The following is a 21414-nucleotide window of genomic DNA, read 5'->3' on the forward strand; positions in this document are numbered from 1 at the left end:
TCATTTAAAAAAGAAATCCAGATTCTTTCCAAATGGTTTCATGATTGTCACTGCAAAAAATTGGTTTCTAAAAATTCTTGAACCTGGTCTGTTATTGTGTTTTAAGTCCTTGCCTCCCTCCCTGTGGAGAAGTCACGTAATGCATTCAAGGTGCTGATGCCGACACGAATGAGACTAACGCCTGTTTCGCACCGCAAGTGTGAGCAGCGCGTGAGCAGCGCGTGAGCAGCACTTCAGCGTAACTACACCGTGACTGCAGCTGCAGACGCGCGAGAGTATTCACACTGGAAGCGTTGGTGCAGCGTCACAGCAGCGGCTCCCACAATGATAGAGCCTATATCTGTATTAAATACTAAACTAAAATAAATTATATTTTCTGGCTAGTTTACTTTACTTTTTATAATACTTTCACCCAAACTGAATAATTAAAACAAGTTTAAATGGGTAAATCTTCTACAGATGATTTTTATTCCTCGTTTTCTTTAATGACATACTCCAGTTATTGTTAAAACACCACATGTGCTTGTGTGCATTGAGCGCTTTTGTTATATTATATTTTGTCCATCAAAAGTGTGCTTTTGCTTTACACCTTGACTGCAGCTGCAGACCGAGAGCCTTTACCTGTCTGAATATTAAATACTAAATGAAAGTTTGTTATATTTTCTGGCTAGTTTACTTTATTTTCTATAATCATAACCATATTTTAACCCAAACTGAATAATCAAAACAAATTTAAATTGCTAAATTCTTCCACAGATATTTTTTATTCTTCGTTTTCTTCTCTGACATACTCCAGTTATTGTTCAAATACGCTACACGTGCAATCCTGTGTGCATTTTAGGCACTTTTTGTGTGAAATCACATTTATTGTCCTTTAAAAGTGTGCTTTCACTTTAATTGAGCGTCAGAAGCGTCAGCAGCGCAGCAAAAATAGGCTCGCAGCCGAAACCCCCGCTTCACTGCTGCTCACGCGACGCTCCTGCTTGACGCTCACGTGCTGCTCCTGCTCCCGGTGTGAATGCACTCATTGATTAACATGGGCGCCGAAAAAAAATACGCGCTTCTCACGCGCCGCTCACGCTTGCGGTGTGAAACGGCCGTAAGCCTTAATGTTTCTACAACCTTCCGGTCTTCCACATTCAATGTGTCACTAGCCACTGCTTTAGGGTATTTACTGATATCCTTGACTTTTTTGGATGAAACCACTTGCTATATGGCCAGAAAGCAAGGGTGGTTAAGTACTGCCATAAAAATACTTTAGGTTTTTATGGAGGGATCTGTACCCTACTTGAGTATTTTTATTTGCATCTCTTACTCCACTACAATATTAAAGGCAACGTTTACTTTTTACTCCAATACATTTCCCCATGCCCACTCCAAGTATTTATTACACTTGCTTTCCAAACTGGTCAGGTTGGTCATGGATGATCCAGTCGAGTATAGACTTGGAAAAGCACGCTATTTACTATGAAACCATCAGTAACACTTTACAATACAGGTGAACTAATATGCATTAATTCATGCCTAACTAAAGCACAGATAATGAGTTAATGTAAGCCTCATGAAGAACTAAACCATTTATTAATGATTACTGCATCAGCAACTAATGAACATTCTGTATGATTAATAGATTAAGCAATATATGAATTGCTATTAAATGACATAATTCCATAATATATTACATTAGCTAATGTACATTAATGTATTCAAAGCCATGCATTCTGACTCACAGTTGTCTGTTTAATCATTAATCATATGTAACATTTTGCAAAGGTATTATGTTATGACTTGTTGAGGCACATGACTAACTAATTGTAAAGTAATATGTCATTGTGGTTATGGCTTTTGAATTAGTTAATAGTATATTGCTCATCATCTGTTTGATGCAGCTAATGTTATGTCTATTTCAAGTTTAACCCCTATACTGTGTTAAGGTGCTTCAATTGCAAATCTAACAAAATTCTTAATTGCAGTATCTAATCTTATCATTTGTTAAATTAAAGCATTTCATATCGTTCCCAAAAGAATTGACCTGCCTAATTATTGATATTTACAGTTAATTTGAATATTTACTTTTTACTTTCGGTACTTAAGTACGTTTTAAATCTGATACTTTTGTACTTTTACTCAAGTGATGTTTGAATGGAGGACTTTCTACTTTTACTGGAGTCATTTTTTATTTAGGTATATATACTTTTACTCAAGTATACTTTTGAGTACTTTTACCACCCCTGCCTGAAAGAGTACAGTTGGTAAAAACAATGCCTATGCAATTCAGTAAACAATTTGGGGAAAAGTTATCATTGACCATTTGAGGTGTTGAGGTCTTTATAGCTCGTCCATCTAACCCTAAAGCTAGAGCAGAAACATGGTCATCCTACAAGCACCATAACATGATCAAGTTTTTGATTGGTATTACACCTCAGGGCACAGTCTCTTACATATCAAATGCATGGGGAGGAAGAGTAAGCGTTAAAGGGTTACTTCAGCGATTAGCATATGGCTTTGTATCAGTAAAAAACCCTGGAGTATAATCACATGATTGTGCTTTCCCCTCTCATATCCCCCTAAGACAAGAGATTTATGCATTTTATTTCTGGAAAAATTCCTCCTATGAAACAAATTGACGTTATTTGCATCATAGGAGGAATGTTTGGCCAAAGGCTAAAGACTACAGCCAGCAGAGGGAGCCATTTCCTCATGTTTTGAACCCGCGCATGGGGGATGGAGCTACAGCTACAGGCACTCATGGAGCTCGCAGCTACAGGCACTCATTTAAACGGAGCTATGGTGAGCAATGTAAGTCTTTTAACTTCTCAAATTAATTTCTATGAAAGTTAAGCTTACAAAGGCATGAACTGAAACGCGCTAGACTGAACTCGGGTTGTGAATGTATGCCGCGAGTGTAGTCCTGATTACCTCCGCTATCATCACGAGAGCTCATTCAGCTCATTTATCTCAATCCTGCAGTTAGTGCTCAGTGCTGTGATACTTGCACGGTGACTCACTCATTTTATTGAACAGACACGTTCAGTTTTTAATTGTAGTGTCTTCTCCAACTCAGTCACAGTAATCCAGTAGCGGTGGCTTTGGGAATGGCCTCACAGGGCAGCGAAGCATTCTGGGAATGGTAGTCTTTCATCCCCATGGGACAAAAATACATTTTCTGTCTTTTCTCGGTCTAGAAGGCACCAAATTCAAATATAATTTCACATTTCTACTACATTAATGACCCAGTTTAAATATAGATTCATCTTCCCAGCGCTGAAGTACCCCTTTACGTACATAACTGAAAATTTTGGCTTTCTGGACCACATTTTACCGGTGATTTAGTTCTTGTTGACCGTGGCTTTGATATTAAGGACACTAGGTTGTATTATGGCTCGGGTAAAAATGCCCAACTTTACCCGTGGGAAGTCACAGCTTGCTTCAGTTGACTTAGAAACCACAGGGAAAATTGCTCATGTTAGGATTCATGTTGAACCTGTGATTGGTAGTGTGTGCTAGAAATCTTGTATATTGGGGGAAATCAAAATTGCCTTTTTTCTTTCTTTTTTTTTTATGAGAAGGTGATTGTTTTTGTACAATATCAATCAATCAACTTTAGTTATATAGCGCTTTTTTGAATGACGATTGTTTCAAAGCAGCTTCAGTGTTAAACAGGACAATATTGCAAGAAAATTTATTTGGATGTACAGTCATTCTGGAGAAAACAGTGATGTTATCAGCTTATGTTCATTTATTATAGCGACAATTCTGGAGAAAACAGTGATGTTATCAGCTTATGTTCATTTATTATAGCGACAAAATTGGGCTTGTCTGTTGAACCTTTGTCCATCAGTTGTTGATTTTGACTGAAGTTGCTTGTTTTAGGCTGTTGGTAAAAAAGAATCCTTGTGATTTCATTGTAAATAGTTTAGTTGTGTAGTACAAACACAGAGGAGTTGGGTATGGTATGCCACAACTTTTTACTTTATTGTATGATGTACTAATTATGTGATAATGTACTCTACTAAATAAAACGGCAACAACAACAAAAAATAGTGTGAAAAAAGTGCCTAAAGTACTTAAACTACAAAAAAAGTGAAAAAAGTGCCTAAAGTACTTAAGGAAAAACATGTAACTATGCTCGGCTACATCAGAGATGTAAATGATAACGTGAAACAGAACGGTTCACTGCAGATAACAATTCTATACAGGTCCTTCTCAAAAAATTAGCATATGTGATAAGAGTTCATTATTTTCCACAATGTAATGATAACAATTAAACTGTCATATATTTTAGATTCATTGCACACCAACTGATATATTTCAGGTCTTTTATTGTTTTAATACTGATGATTTTGGCATACAGCTCATGAAAACCTCAAAAAAATTGCATATTTCATCCGACCAATAAAAGAAAAGTGTTTTTAATACAAAAAAGGTCAACCTTCAAATAATTATGTTCAGTTATGCACTCAATACTTGGTCGGGAATCCTTTTGCAGAAATGACTGCTTCAGTGTGGCGTGGCATGGAGGCGATCAGCCTGTGGCACTGCTGAGGTGTTATGGAGGCCCAGGATGCTTCGATAGCGGCCTTAAGCTCATCCAGAGTGTTGGGTCTTGCATCTCTCAACTTTCTCTTCACAATATCCCACAGATTCTCTATGGGGTTCAGGTCAGGAGAGTTGGCAGGCCAATTGAGCACAGTAATACCATGGTCAGTAAACCATTTACCAGTGGTTTTGGCACTGTGAGCAGGTGCCAGGTCGTGCTGAAAAACAAAATCTTCATCTCCATAAAGCTTTTCAGCAGATGGAAGCATGAAGTGCTCCAAAATCTCCTGATAGCTAGCTGCATTGACCCTGCCCTTGATAAAACACAGTGGACCAACACCAGCAGCTGACATGGCACCCCAGACCATCACTGACTGTGGGTACTTGACACTGGACTTCAGGCATTTTTGGCATTTCCTTCTCCCCAGTCCTCCTCCAGACTCTGGTACCTTGATTTCCGAATAACATGCAAAATTAGCTTTCATCCGAAAAAAGTACTTTGGACCACTGAGCAACAGTCCAGTGCTGCTTCTCTGTAGCCCAAAAGTGGCTTGACCTGGGGAATGCGGCACCTGTAGCCCATTTCCTGCACACGCCTGTGCACGGTGGCTCTGGATGTTTCTACTCCAGACTCAGTCCACTGCTGAGGTAGAAACTGACAGAGGTGGGTAGAGTAGCCAAAATCTTTACTCGAATAAAAGTACGAGTACTTACGGAAATATTTACTCAAGTAAAAGTAAAAGTAACAATCGTAATAGTTACTTGAGTAAGAGTAAAAAAGTATTAGATGAAAAAACTACTCAAGTACTTAGTTACTAGTTACTTTCGATCTGATTGATAAGATCCAAAAACCCTGAATTTCAGACTACTTAGAGAGCTTTCACACACCTCCATATATATGTGTGTGTGTGTGTGTGTGTGTGTGTGTGTGTGTGTGTGTGTGTGTGTGTGTGTTTAATGGTTAAACAGTGTAAATTAATGGTGTGCTGGGCTAACCACAGCTTTTTTTAAAAACATACTTTGTTCTTATATTTTTATAAGTATATACATTCTTAAAAATACAGTCCCATTTTTAAATGTATGTATATACTGCAGACTGTTGTCTGTCTAGATATGTGTATAAATGCAAGATGTCACATTAGGCTATTCAATTGGTTTCGTTTTTAGCCTGATTTCATTGGTACCTATGGCAACGTTTATGCAAACCACAAAGAATGTAGCAATACATATATATTGCGACAGTTTCAAAGTGAAATGTCCACTGGGTGGCGCTAAAAGCTTATTTTTTTTCCAGAACAGATTTGCGTGAATCTGACATGTTTTGTTACGTTGTGTTTTTAAAGTAGACCCACACTAAACCTACCCGAAAGTGTTAACAAAAGCAAATGTGACAGAAATAAAATTGTGTCCAAGTATTTTTAGCTTGTGTTTAGAACTTGTCTTTGAGCTCTTATCATGACTCGTTCGTCACGGGGTTCGTTCTCAAGCTTTTCGCATTGTAAATACAAATATGTATCAGCTGAGCTATCGAGTCTGGTGAATCAGAAAAGCAGAATATGGAGCTGTGACGCAAAATTCAAAATGTTTTAGTTTACAAACCATAGACTAAAAAAATGCAGTTTTTCTGCCTATAGTGTTCATTTCTGTTGGAATTCATGCAGTGTGTATTGGTACGTATTTTGTGGTTTGCAAAAACATTGCCACAGGTACATTTTGCCAATGAGGTTGCTCGTTTTATGAGAAAAATAAGATATGTAAATGTGCAGATGTGAATGTTTGTTTGTGGAGGTGTGTTCGGAGGATTCAAATGATTTGTCAATGCTTGCACAAGAGCGCATATGAGGAAAACACTCGGACAGTTTGTGAAATAGTATTACAATAAAGGAAAAGTGCCCATAGTTACCAAATTACCATTAATAGTGTTCAAATATAGGCATCATTGTTACACTTACCGCTGTTTTCTCAGGTTGGAGCTGGAATTATTGTACTAGATGTCAGTTCATTTTGGTGCACACAGCATGCATTAAATTATGAAACTGTTCTTTTTGACATCTTGGACTGAAAACAGGCTGAACTTGAGGCCACCTACGGGTGATCTGCCGTAGCTCACACACTTCTCCCTCTGCTTCGGCCATCATCTTCTGACTAAACGCGCGCTAATTTTATGCGGGTGATGCGTATCCACCTCTCGCGAAGCAGCCTCTCCAACGTTTCGCGAGACTTGCGAACAAGTCATAACTTATTTTAAAATATATAATTAATTATCACCATTGACAGTAGCGGAGGAACGCCACCGAATGTAACGAAGTAAAAGTACAGTTTTTTCACAAGAAATGTACTTGAGTAAAAGTAAAAGTACCCATTTTTAAATATACTCTAAAAGTACAAGTTACCCAAAAAATGTACTCAAGTAAATGTAATTCGTTATTACCCACCTCTGGAAACTGAGGTAGCTTTCGGGAGTTTGAACAAACCTATTTTCCTTTTGAGCAGCCTGAACATTCACACATGAATAGTGAAACCACTCAATGTGACATTTTGCATTCTCACACAAAATCATTTGGCCAAACTCAACCTGGCCATAGTGACACCAGCTTTTTCCTTGCCTGCTGACACATTAGCCATGGTCGATGAAAGCCTAATGTAGAATATGCCAACTAGTTCAGGCATAATGTGCTTGCTTTTCTTACATATGTCCCAGAACTCTTCATTAAACAAAATGTGTTCAACATGCAAATCTTTCTTTTGTCCAAACAACAAAATAGGCAGACTCCAGTTTGCACACTCCACGCTGCGTTTGGACCTGGTAGAAATACTGATGGTTTCTGTTTAATGCCAGTTTCCCTTCACAATCTTTGTCCAAGTACAATCCTGTAGCACTGTCAAACTTGTCAGATTTTACACAAAATGGACATTTAATTTCAATAACACCAAAACAGTCACAAGAAACAAGGCCATCGGGGGAAGCACCTACACAAGGATTACTGAAAGAACCGTTCATTAAAGGATTTGGGAATGAATAGCAGACTTTGAGCCAGTTGACGAAAAAAGGAGCAAGTTCGTATGCAAATTAGCAAATGGCTATAATAGAGTGAAAAATGTAAGGGGGACTGAATACTTCCCATACACACACACACACACACACACACACACACACACACACAGGTGCATCTCAATAAATTGAATGTCATTGAAAAGTTAATGTTTATTATGTGAAAATCGTATTCCATATAGCCTGGGACACCTCAGGAATGATTTTAGACTCAGTCCGGCTGCCCAGTCTGTAGTTTGTTGCTATGCTATGAAGCGAGGACCCTGTAGCCAAGAAACGCAACGTCACTGCTAACCTTTCCACTGCACCAACTGGAGCTCGATGTGTTGAAGATTGTGAACAATTCGATGTAACAAATCGTCAAACATGAAAGCAGACATTCGAAAATACTGAAACTGCTTTTCGGTGTCCATCCTCCGCATCTCTTGCACAAAAGTGCTAAAGTCCCCATCCACAAGTCTCTTCTGGTTCAGCGGCCGCACACACCATCGTCTTCTCTTCTTCTTCTTAATTACGTCTTCCAAGACAAGTAAACTTAGAAGCATATCCTTCTTCATTGTTGAGTCGGATCGCCAAAGTCACGTGATTTCAGCAGTTTGGTGATTTGACACTCGATCCGAATCATGAATCGATACACTGATTCATAACGGTTTGAAGCTTTGTTTTGAAATCGGCCCATCACTTTATACGTCGTTATTTAGTTTTTTGCACACAAAAACTATTCACATCACTTCATAAAATGATTGTAGAGCCACCGTAGTGACATGGGCTTCGTAACAACGTCTTTAGTGCCTTTTATGGGTCTTAAAAGAGGAAATTACATTGGTATAAATGAAGGGCTTTCTGAGCCATCGGATTTCAACAAAAAATATCTTAATTTGTTAATATCCCTGAAGATGAACAATCAGAAGAGTAACTACAGAATTTGGGTGAACTAACCCTTTAAGGTCTGTAAATTCATGTGTGAAAATGATTCTTCATGCTCCCTCACAACAACTATTTTACAGTTTGAACTGATGAATCTTGACATGGTCATCCTGGAATATGGCCATGATGTGTCTTCCTACCTGATTGTTTAATAAACGAAAAGCTACACACTCCATCAATTAGTGATAGAAGAACATATAATAATAATCCCAGACTCTGAGGCATCTGCAGCAGTGCCGCCACATTCCTCCAGCGTTCCATTAGAATGTTCAGCAGTGCTGATCTCTCTATTGTGATGTCACAGTCAGAACACACTATAACTGACGCTGCAGGAGTCCTGGAGCCCATCGCTATTGTGATGTCACAGTCAGAACACACTATAACTGCCGCTGCAGGAGTCCTGAAGCCCATCTCTATTGTAATGTCACAGTCAGAACACACTATAACTGCCGCTGCAGGAGTCCTGAAGCCCATCGCTTTCTGCAGTCTCGGTGTAAAGTCATTCTTCCTCAGTATTTGGTGTTTGATGATCGTTTACAATGGCTTGTAATACTGGAGTTCAGTCAGACCATTACAGAGAACTGGCCTATGCGGTGCGTTTAGCTGCAAAACTCTCTGTACCACAGCCGGAGAACGTCACTACTCAATCAGTCATCGACAACTTCTTCTGGAATCTGACTGAGAGGTATGTCTATTTATTTATTTGTACAATAAAAATAAAGATATCTATTATATTCTAGTGATGAAACTTAAAGTAGTTTTTGTGTAATTGTGTTAATGAGTCCTCTTTCACGCTTGAGCAAACAGTAAAACACAAAATTAAGCCAAAATGCCCGTTTTGTCAAGTATTCTTAAAAGAGTAGTCTTAAATGAGTCTTAAACTTAAATTAGCTAAATAACGTCTTAAATTAACTAAAAGAGTTAAGAGAGAAAACGCGTCAGATCTGCAAAATGTTTGGCAGCGGAAGATCTTAGAGTGACAGCTGCCTAATAAACCAGTTTCTGTCATTAAAGCTGCACTATGTAACATTTTTGCAGTAAAATATCCAAAAACTACTATGTCTGTGTTTTACATTTGGTTCAGTTGAGTACTTATAATACTCCAAATGTTTCCAAATATTTGTAAATGTGAGAAAATTGCTATTTTAACGAAGGAGCCGGGAAGTGTGTTGCAGTCGCCTCTCAGTTGCGTCACAGCTGTGTTTCCCTCAGTTTCTGGTTTTATTTTGCAGAAACACTTTACTCTTAGCTGTGTGCAACAACAAGTGTCACAGCAGCCACTGAATAACATCATAGCATCAATTTCAACACACTCGAATGTATCTAACATGACAAACAGAGCTGCGTTACCTCATACTCATGACCAGAAAAACGGAAATGGCGTCGTCGACTGTGGCATAATAAAAGTCCCACTGCTCACGAACCGTGTGTTCATCTCAATAACAATCGCTCCAGCGGCCTTGCTCAGGTCCACAACACTCGCTCCTGCTCTGCTTTATACTACAGTAACATTAATAACCGCACCCATGACTATGATTTCTGCCAGAGTCTATCCCAATTATTTCCCACCGGCAGTGAGGTGAAGACCACATGTCCCAAGATACTCAAACTTGGCGTCTTTAAACTACGCCTTTGTTTTGAATAGGTGACCTCTAGAGGACAGACAAGTTACATAGTGCACATTTAATGTTTATCAAAAAACAAAGGTAGCAAGAGAAAATTGCAGCTTTAATAAGGATTCATCTATATTTAGTTTATAATTTATCTGTATATTGATTATATATGAAGGCCTGCAGTTAAATGACCCTTATAATGGGTTTATTTGAAGATTATTCTAAGTTCACTTAAATTAAAAGCTTTTATTTTTTAAACTAATAAATGTTTTAATCAATTCTCAGCACAACAACAGCACAAGGAATCATAAAACCTTTCGGAAAACAAAAGCTTATTTAAAAATCAATTAATCACATATTAAATAATCAATCAAATAAGTCTCAGTTATACAAACATTTGAATACCCTTACTACACATTAGGTACTTTAAATATATACTTTTTAATACAATTATTATGTTTCTACTCCAATTTGTTGGTTAAATATAAACACTAACAGGTTAAGTAAACATATAATGAATATGTAATAGAGTGGATATATTTAGCAAAATCAGTTATTATTTTTCTAGCTAACTAACAAGATACATTTACTTGTCTTATATTATATTCATGGTTTTGTGTGTTTTTCAGGAATTTGGAAGTGATACAGGCGGCACTGAGCTACCCTGTAAGTCTACTTTTGCATATTAATACATGTTTATCATTTATAAGTCCATGTTTAGGAATAAAGCAAACGATCTGCTCAAAGAAAAAACATTGTTCATTAGAACAAACTAATTTAGCTTCCCCCCTCACACACACAGTTCTCCAGACAGCAAATCCATCAAATGCTGACTGCCATTGCAGCGTCAGCCACCACAACTGCAGCTGGTTTAATGTCAGAACTATCTGGTGTAGTGGGCATGGATACCTCTGCAGTGGTGAACCCAAACAGGCCATCCACATCCACATCCACTGAGGATCTTCAGCAGGACCCTTCAGAAGAAGGACCAGTGATCCTGAAGACGGAGCGGCTCCCATTTGTGTATCCACTTGAAACCCTTTTTGGGATCACGGTGGATGTTCTCCTCAGCAGCGGTGAATGTGATTTCAGCAACTCTCTGGGTGAAGACGGTGAACTCGCTGGCATTGTGGTGGAGGAAGTTTGGCATCAGGTGAATGTGGTGATGCACAACAACATCCTGAAGATCAACGCGGCCTCGTCATCGTGCTTCGTTTACTTCTGTCCGGATGAGTCCTGCTCTAATATTGGGGAATTACTGATCAGTAGGGTCATCCGAAAGCTGAGTGTTTTGCATTGCCACATCACCCGCGGCAATAGAGGCCAAACTCCCTTGTGCTCTCAGACCGAGCCGTACGGTTGAGGCCACAAGCAATGTAATCGACTACATTGTGGAGGAACTCATTCGGGCATGGGATCCTACTGCAGCGTCCAGGACATGGAGAAGTGGGCCTGTTCCAGTTCTGCGGCCGACTTTTGAGACACGTGAGGGTGGACTGTCACTCATCCTGCTGGAGTCAGATCAACCCTCAGACAGTGACGGGCCAAAGACCATAACCTTATTTGACTCTCTGATGACCGCTCTTTACATGTCGAAGTGCAGCGGTCACGTCAGCGGGCAGGACATCAGTTACGCAGCTTCAGGACGACTGCAAAGGCTCACAGATTTAATGAACTGTGTCCAGAGATGTGAGATTCCGCCGACAGAGAGAGACTCTGAGGAGGTCAGAACGACTGTTACAGATTTTCTCCATTATTTTGTGGAGGAACTCGTGCAGCGTCTTCTTGTGTCCTCCAGATTCCCCCAACCTGCGAAACTCCCTGAAAATACTCCAGTGATGCCCTTCACCATGAAAGAAGAAGATTTCGATCTGACAGTGGTGGATCATCTGACTGAGTTGGTGGTCAGCCAAGTTTTTGACTCACTGGAAAATAAATTTCCACTGGCTGAACAGTTGACACCGATTGAGATGAACAGTCAGGCTGTGTCGGTTCAGGAGGATCTGCCAAAGCTGACCTTCAGGAACAGGTTAAAGATGATGAAGTCAAACATCCTTAAAAAGGTAATTTCTCCTCTGTATAAATGTTTAATGTTCTACCTAATACCTATACTTGCTGAAATTAATTCTGTTTTAAACACTACTGTTTTAAATCATGAGTGTCATTTGTTTGCAGATGAAGAATCCCTTTAGGTCCAAAAAGGACATGAAGAGCAAGGGTGATACTGAGGAAAGAGCAGCTCAAGAACCCAAAAAGAAGTCGTCATTTTTAGGGCGGATGATTTCCTTCTCCCTAAAAGTTAAGTTTTGTGGCTAATTGTAGCCCGCTGGTGTATGAACCGAGTCTGTGTTCATGAAATCATTTGAGAGGCTGATGTTGGCCCGCCTGAAGGACATCTCTGGACCCCCTGCAGTTTGCTTATCAGTGGATGGTGCTGTCGACACGGGGCTGCTCCACATCCTGGGACTCGTGTAAGGAGCCTGGACTTCAGCTCCGCTTTAACACCATCATCACGGATACCCACAGCCTTCTGTGCCCTCCTCCATCTGCCAGTGGATCATCAGCTTCCTGACAGACAGGCGGAGGGAAAAGCGCTCTAGATGGCTTTCCACTTTCCAAAACATCTGCTTTTCAAGATGCACATGGAGATGTGTCTGATCTTTAACGCCATCATGGGCAACAAACAAAGTTGATTCTGTGTTAATTTGATTTAATATTTGATGGTTTTTTTAATATATATGTTGTAGATTTAAATAGTTAATGAGAATTTATAAAAAAAATTAAATTATATTTTTATAATAATAAAGTGATATTTTGAGTCAAAGGTCTTAATGATATTCAGTTTTGTTCAGTGTAATTAAAGCAAAAGTTTTTCAACAACAGAAGAATATGTAAAAGTGTGGTGTTTGGGGTGAAAGTCACAATCATTAACATGAGAAACAGCGGCTGACTTTTCCATTTGTTGACATAACATTGGTTAGATTCAAATGGTAATTATAATTCAGGTGCTTATTACTTTAGAGATATTACTCATATTTATAATGAAACAATCATATTTATATACTTATTTAGTTATGAATTGCAATTGCAGTCTGTAGTTTGTGGTCCTTCAGTCTGATATCTTTGATCTGAGAATAAATGATTGGTGATTTAGATCAATGTTATCGTCACAAATCAGGCCTCTCGCCACCAGAGGGCTCCTTCACCTCAATATTTATCCCCATTTCGGACTTCATTCCCCATAACGCCTGTTTCACACCGCAAGCGTGAGCAGCGCGTGAGCTGCACTTCAGCGTAACTACACCGTGACAGCAGCTGCAGACGCGCGAGAGTATTCACACTGGAAGCGTTGGTGCAGCGTCACAGCAGCGGCTCCCACAATGATAGAGCCTATACCTGTCTGAGTATTAAATACTAAACTAAAATAAATTATTATATTTTCTGCCTAGTTTACTTTACTTTTTATAATACTTTCACCCAAACTGAATAATTAAAACAAGTTTAAATGGGTAAATCTTCTACAGATGATTTTTATTCTTCGTTTTCTTTTTCTGCATTTTGAGCGCTTTTGTGATGATATATTTATTTTGGCCAATAAAAAGTGTGCTTTCGCTTTGCACCGTGACTGCAGCTGCAGACCGAGAGCCTTTACCTGTCTGAGTATTAAATACTAAACTAAACGAAAGTTTGTTATATTTTCTGGCTAGTTTACTTTATTTTTTATAATCATAACCATACTTTCACCCAAACTGAATAATCAAAACAAGTTTAAATTGCTAAAATCTTCCACAGATATTTTTATTCTTCGTTTTCTTCTCTGACATACTCCAGTTATTGTTCAAATACACTACACGTGCTTCCTGTGTGCATTTTAGGCACTTTTTGTGTGAAATCACATTTATTTTGTCCTTTAAAAGTGTGCTTTCACTTTAATTGAGCGTCAGAAGCGTCAGCAGCGCAGCAAAAATAGGCTCGCAGCCGAAACCCCCGCTTCACTGCTGCTCACGCGACGCTCCTGCTTGACGCTCACGTGCTGCTCCTGCTCCCGGTGTGAATGCACTCATTGATTAACATGGGCGCCGAAAAAAATACGCGCTGCTCACGCGCCGCTCACGCTTGCGGTGTGAAACGGCCGTAATCCTTTGCCCTGACTCATCAGCCATCATTGTTTACACCTGTGTGCCATTAGCATCCTCACCTCAGTCTACATAAACCATGTTCACTCTGCCATTCACGGTGAAGTCTTGTAAAGTGTAACACTGCAATTCTGAGCGGTCTCCCATGTTTATTGTCTCTTGGTTTTGGATCACCTGCCTGTAGTGATGGCCAAATGAAGCGTTTCAAAGCATTATTGCTTTCTGATACAATTGTGTAAAAAATGGTTCGTTACTCGAAGCTTCATTCAGATAGAAATTGCAGCACTATCTTCTGGTGAAGTAAATGTAATGCAACAAAGCTGACAACCATAAAATGCAAGTAGGCTTATGTTCACGCCCCGTTTATTACGTGTTTACCGAGGCGATCGAAGCTGAAACAGTGTTAGTGCTGTGAACCTCATTTATGTAGGTACATTTTACTGATACTGAGGAATTTCATGTGTACACCTTGATAATAAAACATTAATGATGTGTGCGTGTGTATTTATTTAGACAAGGACAGAAGATCAGACCAGCTTTAAAAAGCTGGAAACCATCACAGAAATTCTATTGGTTTCTATTAAAATACCAATAGGAACCGTTGGCTTTTACAATTTAAACCACCACAGATTTTTTTTTCTTTATGTGTGGGACATATTCCATTAGGATGTGATGCCCCTACCAATAGAACCCAACACATATCAGAAGAGACCCGCAGAGACCACAATAATTCCCATTACAACCAATACAATTCCCATGAAAACCATTAAATGCAATAGAATTTCAGTAAAAGTGTTTTTTATTTATTTATTTTTTTGTTTTATTTATTTATATATTTTTTAGCATGGCAGTATCATGTGTGAAAGCACATAAGAAATACAGCCGGCAGGTTTCAAACCTGTCAACACTGATTGGGCTGTGATAGCAGTCAGGTGGTTCACTACAGGAGTGAAGCAGTTTGTTTGCTTCAGAAGGCATTTTCACGTGACTAGTGACGTAATGATACAAGCTCCGAAGCAGTGGTTCATTTCAAGGACCGTTCGAGTTTGAAGCAAGCTTCGGAGCATCGGTGTCAGACGTAACATCACTACCTGCCTGTCTCTGGAACTACTCTCTTGCCTGCGTTCCCTGCCTTGTTGTGTTGTGTTTGTTTGGACTGCCTGCATGTGTTTTGACCTTGCCTGAAACTAGGGATGTGCCAAACGAAGCTTCTGAAGCAGTGAGGCTTTTACAACAAACTGTTTTGGTGCTTCGAAGCGTTTGACACAGTGCTCTACTCTGCCATCTGGTGGTCGATAAAAATTCCTACACCAACAGTGTCATTCATTCAGATGTTGTTCATTGGCAAGGTTTATTTGTATATTTAATTAACTTTGATACTCCCAGCATCACTGACCCAAGTTCTGTGTTGCTGTTAGTGTAGTGGCATGTGACCCCCAGATAGGACTCCATAGTGAGGGAGGTCCACATATCAGCTGTGAGGCAGACAGATGGGAGGTTCTGCAGATGTGCCATAGCCTTTTGCTTCACCTCTTTGTATTTCTCTCTGACCATCGTCTTAACAGTTTTCCGGGTTGGCAGAACATAGGTGGGGTCCAACTTGTTCACAAATGCTCTAAATCCCTCGTCTTCCACGATGGAGAAAGGCTGCAAGTCCTTCACAACCATGTTGACAAGGGCCTCATCAAGCTCCTTCTTCCTTCCTAATAATACACAGCACAATTATACCATTCATTCATATTGGCAGTGTAAGTCAAAGTAAGTAATGTAAACTAAGCCCATGCAGTGTTTAAACAAAGTAACAAAAAAATATTTCATTGGCAATACAAAAGTGTTTGTTTGGAGTTGGCCTAAAAATCCAACATAACCTATATCAACCCACCCCACTAATGGAAAGTAAAATACAGAGGTGGGCAAAGGACCTACATTTCATAAACACAGGCTATTAGAGACATAAAGTTGGATATTAAAAGTAACAATTATGTGTATAAAGGTCATTGTGAAAGACATGAATATTAGAAATAGGATTGGTTGAGTTCCTTTGAAACTTTGGCTACACTATTTGTGATGAGTTAATATTTCTGAATATAAATATATTCCACCACATAAAGAAACAGAATAGAAAATGAAAACTTGAACTTCAAAAGGGTGAATTTTCATGCATTTTAATGACTTTATCACTCATTTGGGGAGAGTACATAACATTTTTTAGTCCCAAATTTGACCTTTTTCAGTTGGAGCAGACTGGTGCTCTGTTGTAGGAGTCTCGTTGGCCAGAGCATTTGGATGTTTGGAGCGTAGATGTCGAAGCATTGAGGATGTATCATTAGAATAAGATAAAGTTTGGTCACATATCATGCATGATACTTTATTAGGAGTGTCGAGACTGAAGTGTTTCCACACTTGAGAACGTGGACTCTTTCGTGCATTCTCCATATTGAAATTAAACACAATGTGAGCTGTTGACAACTGAGGACAGCGTTTACAAACAGCAAATAAGTTTGTCTTTGAGAAAGGACTTTTATTCAGTTTTCTGGGAACAGTGGTTGAGCTTAATTGCATGGTGTTTTAATTTACATTCAGACAATTTCATTCAGATGTATTTAATTGTAGCCCTTTAATTAGCAACAACGCACCAAGGTAAAAATGATTACATTATTAAGCTAATTAGAATATCACACTAAATGGATAGCAGATATGGGACAGCACAATCGATGCGCTCTGTATTTGAGCACGTCATGATGACGTGTCAGTGACATAACGAAGCTTCATTTCCACAGGTCACGTGACAGCCTCATTTCAAAGCAATGCTCCGAAACACTGTTTCAAAGCACTAGTGCTTCGAAAACCCGAGACGTGTGTCGACACAGGGTGTCGAGCTACCCATCCCTAGACAAAATTTATTAGCAGTAAATATACTGCATTCTATCTCAAATTCAGTGCTTTACGTACAAGTGCATTTCTGTGTGACAAAAGTGAAACAATAAGTTTGATTAATGTCAATATTACGTCTGCATTTACAGTAAATTTGATAATATTTTTTCCTGTCCTAGTTTTATTTATTAACTCCAATTTAAGGCCCTAACCGCTGCAGATATATTTCTTGCAGAAGTTGATTACATTGCACTGAGGACATTATACAATTTAATCCATACATCAATAAAAAGACTATGAACAAAATAGTGTTTTTAATGTATATTATCTCTGCTTAAGTGACAAAGAAAACCTAAATCTACAATAGAAGCCATTAATTATGATGTGGCTCATTTCAGAGAAAATATGAGAAATCATTGAGAGAGGAAAGGTCATATACACTGTATAACTAATATCAAATAATTCAATACATAATTACCTAAAATAAATAATAAAAACATACAAAAAATTATGAAAATTGTTTAATTGAAAGTACACATTCCACAAAATTCAATTAAGAGATAATAATAGAAGAAAGATTCAATGTAATGTACATTTTAATATAAAAAATGTTATATATATATATATATTTTTTTTTTTTCAAATATTTTCAAAATGAAACTAATACTGTATTAAGTTTTTTTATGCCAAAAAAATACACAACATTTGCTTAAAACATTATAACAGAATAAATATTAAATATTTACAACTATAACAAAATAAATTATACTATATATATATATATATATATATATATATATATATATATATATATATATATATATATATATAACAAAATCACCCTTTTGTGTTATTTTCCAAGTGAAAACATTTCTAACAATGTACTGAGTATAAAAAAAACAACAACAAAAAAACTTTTCTACTAAACCTACTAAGCCTTTTCTACTAAAAAGTACAGTAGACACCAGTACACTTTCACCTGGTCATAAACTCAAAAAAAAAGGAAGAAAGAAATATAGCCCCCTATCTATTCTCGACATCCAATTCTTCCAAATATAAGTCTATGTCATCAAAATTGTGTTCAACTACACCCTCTTTCTCATTAGTAGTACTCTCAGTTGTACAATCACTACAAACCACACTGTCCTTCTCACTATGAACATCACACTGCACACTGCTTAAAGCACAAGCACTGGCAGTAGAAGTACAAGGCACACTGTCCGTCTCAACCTGAACATCAGACTTCACAGCTTTAGTATCCCCACATTGACTGCTGCTTAAAGCACAAGCACTGGCAGTAGAAGTACAAGGCACACTGTCCTTCTCATCCTGAACATCAGACTTCACAGCTTTAGTATCCCCAGTAAGAACTGGGAATGTTGTGACGTATGAGTCAGGAAACCAACTGGAAATCTAGCTGAAGGTTGTTACCATTTTGGGAAAGCAGCTATGTATATATGCTAGGTAAACCAAAGAACTGGAGTGGTCTCCTGCAGGGGAAACTCGGCTTTGTTAATTTGAATAAAGTCTTTCTGAAATCAAATGATCTTTGGGAAATGATTTTTGCAAGAAGAAAATTTCCAACATTATTGGCACCCCAGATGGGACTGGCTTTGGAGCTGATGATAAACCACTGCAAGCTTGATGACCTTGAATGATCAACACAAACACCAAGTGGCCACTATCTTGAGGTGAGCAAATTTTTGCTTTTTCTCATGTTTGTGTTGATCACCAGGGCTCACTTGGAAGTGGTAAGTCACTAAAAAAGCTTCTCCAAATTTAAAGAACTGAAGAAGGAATGAATGAGGATCTTTGATTTCAGAATAATTGCATGATCTGTATAAGCATGAATACAGGGTAAGTTCACTGGTTACTGATTCGGCTATATTACGGACTGATCAGGGTAAACAAAGGTTAATCTGTGTAAATGCATGCACACAGATGAAGTTTGCCGGTTACCGGTTCAATTAGTGAGTGACTGCTCAGGACAAACTGGAAAAGGAAAGTTTTACGGATACCGCTTCTGTTATCAAAGTATAACACGAAGGACTTGACGGGTAAAACGATAGGTTATGTCTATGATACCGCTTTGCTATAAAACAGAGGACTGAATGGATAGGCATGGGAATTTTACGTCTTTGATACCGCTCTGTCATAAACAACAGAGGTCTGAATAGTTAGACGGGATAGTGTAAAAGACTATGGATACCGCCTTGTTGTAAAATTACAGGGGACTGCACGGATAGTCTAATCGTTTGGAATACCGGTCTGTTGAAGTTCAGCAGATGTCTGAATGGGTAAACGATAGGTTATGTCTATGATACCGCTTTGCTTTTGCACATCAAGAAGAAAAAAACGTCTCCTCCCACGACACAAACTTGCCCGTTTAGAATTTGCTAGGGAGCACCAAACATGGGACATTGAAAAGTGGAAGAAAGTTTTATTCTTTGACGAGAAAAAAAGGAGATCCCACCTGAGATGTTTTTTACGCGGTACAGTGGAGGAGGCTCCATCATGATCTGGGGTGCTTTTTCCTTCAATGGAAAATGGAGCTTCAGGTTGTGCAGGGGCGTCAAACGGCGGCTGGCTATGTGGATCTGTTGCAGGTGGACTCCCTCTTGACCGAGGGCCCCCGTCTGTGCGGTAATGACTGGGTCTTTCAACAGGACAACGCTGCAATTCACAAAGCCCGCCTGATGAAGGACTTCTTCCAGGAGAATAATGTTGCTCTTTTGGACCATCCTGCGTGTTCCCCTGATCTAAATCCCATTGAGAACATTTGGGGATGGATGGCAAGGGAAGTTTACAAAAATGGACGTCAATTCCAGACCGTGGATACCCTTCGTGAAGCAATCTTTACCACATTGAGCAACGTTCCCACCAGTCGCATCAAGCATGCCGAAACAAGTTTTTGAAGTGATCAACAAGAACGTTGGGGCTACTCACTACTGAGCCCTTTTTTGACACTTTTAGTACTGTTATGCGTTTATTTTTGGGCTATGGTCTTAAACTTTTGATCAGCTGATGAACGACCTGTTTGAGTTTAAATGCAGTTTTCAATAAATTGCCTACTCTCTATTTTTTGTCTCTTGCTCCTGTTTCTTCTTTTGGCATTTTGAAGCAGCACTTACAACCCGGTTATGATCCACAAGTGTGAAATGTGTAAAACTTGCAATGAATCCCCTAGTCTTAAGATTTTGTTCAGGAGTGTATCTTTGGACTTGTGGTAAAGAATGATTCTAGCCTCTTTGTCACTAAGAAATGAGCGCTAGAGTACGGCTAATTAAAGCACTGTCAATGAGAATCAGAACAACTTATAAAGGCTTACAAAAGTAGAACTAAAAGAGCTTATGAACGAGATCCTAATATAAAATAGACCAATCCAGAAGTATACCTAATAAATTTCAGTCTAAAGTTAAAACGAAGTTTTAATTAGGACTATAGGTATTACCACAAATTTCAATTTCAATTCTATCATAGTTTCAATCTATCATAGTTTCAAGTTTATTCACATACACATACATATATTCATATGCACTTAAGATAATCATCATGTGAACTGGTCCCCAAAGAAGCTATACTAGGGGGCCATGACAAACCAAAACAAAACAAAAAAGAAAAAAATTCATACATCACATTCATACAACAAAAGAAAGGAGATCCCAGTTAACAGATGCAATTTTGTTTAACAGTTTACCTTCAGGTTTAAAAGTTTTATGCTGACATACATGCAGAGTGAGAAATAGTACGTAAATCAGGAAGATGTGTACGTACTACTTCTCACTTTTGAGAAATCACTTATCAAGCTTTTGAAATGTTCTCAATTCAAAAGCTTGTAGCTTGATTTAGTATGACAATATGATACAACTAATTTGAATATTTATCAAGTACCGCTTACAGAACCACAACCATAATTGAAAGATATTATTCAAATTTAAAGGGTTACTTCAGCGATTAGCATATGGCTTTGTATCAGTAGAAACCCTGGAGAATATTCAAATTATTGTGCTTTCCCCCCTCATATCTCCCTGAGACGAGAGATTTATGCATTTTATTTCTGGAAAAATTCCTCCTATGATGCAAAATGACGATTTTTGCATCAAGGAGGAATGTTTGGCCAAAGGCTAAAGACTACAGCCAGCAGAGGGAGCCATTTCCGCATGTTTTGAATCCGGCATTGGGGGATGGGAGATTACACTCAGCTTGCAGACAGGATCATTTAAACGGAGCTATGGTGAGCAATGTAAGTCTTTTAACTTCTCAAATACATTTC

General features: G+C 38.6%; 1 pseudogene; it reads left to right on the forward strand.

Moving 5' to 3' along the window:
* The first annotated feature begins 156 nt into the window (after positions 1-156).
* Positions 157-11824, forward strand: LOC137049906 (uncharacterized; annotated as a pseudogene).
* Positions 11825-21414: the final 9590 nt, after the last annotated feature.

Source organism: Pseudorasbora parva, chromosome 20, assembly GCF_024679245.1.
Source record: "Pseudorasbora parva isolate DD20220531a chromosome 20, ASM2467924v1, whole genome shotgun sequence".
NCBI lineage: Eukaryota > Metazoa > Chordata > Actinopteri > Cypriniformes > Gobionidae > Pseudorasbora > Pseudorasbora parva.